This window comes from Belonocnema kinseyi, chromosome 2, assembly GCF_010883055.1.
Source record: "Belonocnema kinseyi isolate 2016_QV_RU_SX_M_011 chromosome 2, B_treatae_v1, whole genome shotgun sequence".
NCBI lineage: Eukaryota > Metazoa > Arthropoda > Insecta > Hymenoptera > Cynipidae > Belonocnema > Belonocnema kinseyi.
The window spans coordinates 158,254,917-158,260,072 of NC_046658.1; the positions used below are offsets into that span (position 1 = coordinate 158,254,917).

Genomic DNA, 5,156 nt, shown 5'->3' on the forward strand with positions numbered 1-5,156 from the left:
AACCTAATGGAGTCCAGGATCAAGGATCTTTCTACGCAATTACTTTTGGCCATATTTTCAACATAGTGCGAAATGTATTCAAACCAAACAATTCGCCTATACCTTCCCGCCCTGCGCGCCATCTAACGAATCGTATAGACACTGCTATCTCGACTCTCGACCATGAGGATTTCTAACCTAAGCTGAATTTTTTTGATTTTGTTGAAACGAAAAGTCGAGAGGTGTTCGTATTTACTACATAATATTTGCGTATTATGTAGTAAACTGTTATGTGTTATTATTGTAAGCTAAATTGTTACGACGAGAGGTGTTCGTATGGACAGTTATTCCGTTTTGAAGTATTAAATTAGTCTTGCTTACAATTATGAATCCAAGTGACTGTTCGTCAATTATCTTAATAAATAATTAATAATATTGTATTAATATAATTATTTATTTAATAAATTAATTTATTTATTTATTTAATTATTCTTAATTTTTGGCATTAAAATCAAAATTTTATCTATTTTAAAAATTTTTTTAAATTAAAAAAAAATTTTAAAAAACAACCCTCGCTTCGCTCGGGTCGTAAATTTTAGCGGCTGCTGGAAAACCCTTCGCTTCTTCAGCTTCTTGTTTTCTGCCATATAATAAATTATATCATGCTTCTGGCTACGCGTAGGTTATGTCGGCTGACTTAGCTGCAGGGAAGGAAATAAAAACATGGCCGCGACTTCATAGCAGACGAGTCTTACGTGTCTCACGCGTTTTTGATTGGAAATTTTAACTAAACGACGAATTTTCGGCCGGATAGGAAGAAAAATAGTATACATTACACGGGACGAATGTAATGTATTATTAGGTACTGAATTTTGGTAGGAACTTCACTGAAAATTATTTCATTTTTTTTCTGAACCTCAACATTTTTTGAACGTTCCAACTTTTTTTATACATAAAATATCGGTCTCAAACTTTGAGAAATGCAAGAGCCGAAAGAAAACTACGTTTAAGTACAAAGCTTAACAATAAAAGATGTAAAAAATATATTTCAACAATCAATTCCAACGGCATCAGCCGGTAAAGTTGTACACGAAAATACGAAACCTGGCGGCCACTAGACGAGGCTCTAGAGAGTTCGTGTTTTCGTGTACAACGTTACCGGGTGATTCCGTTGGAATTTAATGTTGAAATATTTTTTTTTACATCTTTTATTATTAAGCTTTGTACTTGAACGTAGTTTTCTTTCGGCTCTTGCATTTCTCAAAGTTTGAGACCGATATTTTATGTATAAAAAAAGTTGGAACGTTCAAAAAATGTCGAGGTTCAGAAAAAAGATAAAATTTTCAGTGAAGTTCCTACCAAAATGCAGTACCTAAACGTACTTTATTGTACTCTAATACATTTTCCAATGTTTCAGCTCGATGTTTTATTTATAAAAAAAAGTTCTTAAGTTAAAAAAAAACATTCAGTGAACTGAAAAATTGTGGTCGGTAATGTAGGTATTTAGCTGTGTCACATGCCCTTAATTCAAATTTTATTTTTATTATTTTAAGTTTATATTTTTGTCGTTTTTAAACCTTTTTTTTTATAACTAAATGTTTTAATTTTTCTAACCAAAAAATATCATTTTTTAACAAGCAAAACAGTGGAGTGGTTAAATTTTTAATTAGGCCAATTAATATTCAATAAGAAATAGTAAAATTTTCTACAAAACAGTTTAATTTTGTACCAGATTGTTGAATTTTAGACCAGATTGATCAATTTTCAAGCTAAAAAAGATGAAATTTGACAAATTTGTAGAAGGTAAATCTGTCTGCGATCGATTTTAACAGTTTTTCAATAATTAGTTGAATTGTTATGTTTTTCAATTATATTATTTAGACATTGAGTGATTTAAAAATTTTTTACTTTAAAAATTTTCCATTAAAAATTTTTATTTCTAAGCTTACGTTTTTTATTTAAAGAATTTTTAAATGCTTTTTTAAGGACTTGAAAAAATAAAAGCCTTTGATGTTGAAAATTTTGAATAAAAAAGATTTTTATTTAATAAATAAATAAAGGAATTAAACAAAGGTGAAATTGTGACTGAATGTTTATTAACTATTTTCAACTTCAAAATAACTTCATAGTAATATATTCCTAATTAAAGGATTTTATTAAATTAAAAATATTGTTTCAGTCTAAAATATTCCATTTTTAACCCATTCAATTTGAAATTTTTAATTAAAAAAATATTAATTATTGAATATTTAGCAATTTAAAAAATTTAGAATTTCGAAGAGAGCCTTTAAACTTTGAACGTTACAATTTTAATTGTTGTATTTGAAAAATGCCCAATTTGTAAGGGAAATTTTAAAATTTCGATGTATAATTTACAAATGAACTTTTGTAGAAAAAATTTGAACAATTTTGTTTAAATCTTTGACAAACTTTTTAAATATTCTCTTAAAGTAATTTTTCAAAATGAAAAGTTATTTTTAATTTTCCTAGGAATCTTAAGAAAATGTTTTTTTTTTTATTTTGAAGCCTTTCACAATTCTTGAAAAGAATAATTTTTTTTTTTAATCTGCGAAAATCTACATTTTGTTTTATATTAGACTATCATTTCAAGTATTTCATTAAGTTTTAATCTTTTCAAAACGTCTACATATCTCTTAAAATTACTCAAATTTTACCTACAAATAATAAATGTTCAATTGTTATTTATACATCAAAATTGTAAAGAAAATTTCTAAAATTTGCAGGATTTTCTGAAAATTATTTTTAAAATTCTATTAATTTTGACAGATCTTTAGAAGTTCTGAAAAAATTTCCAAAATAATTTTAATTTTAAAACCAATTTAAAACAACTTTTAGATTCTGAAATAAAATTTTGATGGTTTCCAAGGATGTTTAAATTATTTAAAAAGAAAATAATTGAAAATCTAATTTAAGAAGTGGTCACTTAAAATTTTTTCAATTTTTCAATATTCGATGTTTCTAGTTTAAAATTCCTTAAAATTATATAATTTTGAAAATTTTAAAGTTCATTGATTGATTTTTTAATTTAGAGCATTGAGAATGATAATATGGATTTATATTTGTTTACATTGAAAAATTTTAGTACCTGTTCTCGACAAAAAAATAAATAGTTGGTATTCTAAAAAAGAAAAGATTTTTTTGCAAAGATAGTTACATTGAACCAAAAAGGACGAATTTCTAATAAAATCGTTGAATCCTCAACCAAAAAAAGATTGCCTTTCATCAAAAAAAAAAAAAAACATTTATATTTTTATATAAAAAAATTAATTTTTAAACTAAAAGGATGAAATTTTCATGATATTAGTATTAAGTCCAAAAAAATAAACGAATTTTCAAATAAAATGGTTAATCTTCAACCACAAAAATGAACTTTTAAGAAAGTAGTTACACCAAGAACTAGAATTTTCCACCTAAAAAGTTGATTTTTCAGTACAAAAAAATTTAATATTTCAACCAAAAAATAATTTTAATTAAAAATTAAAAACAAATTAAAATAAAAGTGAACAATTTTAGAAATGCGTTGACCTTGAAACCCGACAAGATCAATTTTCAACAAAAAAAAACTGTCTTCTACCGAAAAGATTTTAATTTAAAAAAAAAAAAAAAATTCAGTTGGGACAATTATAAGTTTTAGTCAAAAAAATAACGAATTTTTAACTTAAAACTTAAAAATCTTGAAATAAAAAAAAATGTTGTCAAAGTAGTTCAACTTTCAAACAAGTAATTGCATTCTTTATAAAAAATATTTTAATTAAGAATAAAAAAAACAGTTAAAATCAACCAAGAAAGAAGAATTTTCCAACAATCCTTGGACTTTTAAGTTATAAAGCCGAATTTTTAATAAAAGAATGGAATTTTAATCCAAATAGTTTAAATATTCAAGAAAAGAAAATTACCTTTTCAGAAAACTGTTGAATTTTCCACCACAAAGTTAATTTTTAACATAAAAAAGTTGAATTTTCGATCCATAAGAAAGAATTTAGTAGTCAAATTTTTTGTTTTAAAAGGCAGTTGAATTTAAAAAAAAAGGTTAATTTTAAACTTAAACTTAAAATAGTTGAATCCTCAACCAAAGCAGATTAATTTACAATCATGCGGTTCCATTTTACACAAAAAAAGGAAATTTCTACCAAAGGAGATGAATTTCCAATCAAAAACAAATTTCCAACAAAATCGTAAAATTTAATGTTAATTTTATGTTGAATTTTCTAATCTAATTTGATTTCTTTCAATTGTAAAGGAAAAATTATACAATTGCAGGTCTCGGACTCATCATTCTATTCACACAACTATTTGACTTTTTTTTTATTTATTGCTTTTTTTCATTTATAAGACTATTTTGCCACTATTTCTTTAAAAATGACACGAAAGACGCTATTTTCGACGACAAAAAAGACGAATTTTCAACCGGAAAAGATGTTTTTGTTAATAAGGACAAAATATTTCATCAAAAATATTGAATGTTATAGACAAAACATGAGCTTTCAACAAAAGGGTTGAATGTTTAATTAAATGATTGAATTTTTAAACAAGAATAGTATTTTTATACGGAAAAAGGCGAATTTTTAACAAGATACATGAATTTTTAACAAATTAATTGAATTTTCAACTGAGAAGATTAATTTTCTACCGGAAAAGGCGATTTTTGAATAAAGTACAGCACTTTTTGATCAAATATTTGAATTTCTAAAATAAGAAAATTTATTTTCAATGAAAAAAATAGAATGTGTTACAAGGCAGTGAAATTTTCTACCAAATTGATGAATTTGCAAAACGAAAAGACGATATTTCTATGAAAACGAGATAAATTTTTAACCCGAAAATATAATATTTTAACATAAAAGTTCATTTTGCAACCAAATAGTTAAACTTTCAGTTAAAAAAGAATTGTTTTCACCCAAAAGAACTTTTATAATACATCATTTTTTAATTAAATCGTTGAATTTTCAACTATGAAGATTGATATTCTGCCAAATAAGAATAATTTTTAACAAAAGAAATCAATTTTAACCAAATAATTGATATTTCAACCAAAAAGATCAATTTTGTAGCAGAAAAAACGATTTTTCAACAAAATTCATCAATTTTTAATTATATGTTAAACTTCAAATAAGAAGATGAATTTTCTACCAAAATAGATGAAGTTTCAACAAAAT

The 5,156-nt window shown here is 24.5% G+C and overlaps 1 protein-coding gene across 1 annotated transcript in view; it reads left to right on the top strand.

Annotated features, from left to right (window-relative positions):
* Window positions 1-5,156, top strand: part of LOC117183046 (serrate RNA effector molecule homolog) — a 93,731-nt gene that overhangs the window by 61,612 nt on the left and 26,963 nt on the right. The gene's annotated exons all lie outside the window — the stretch shown is intronic.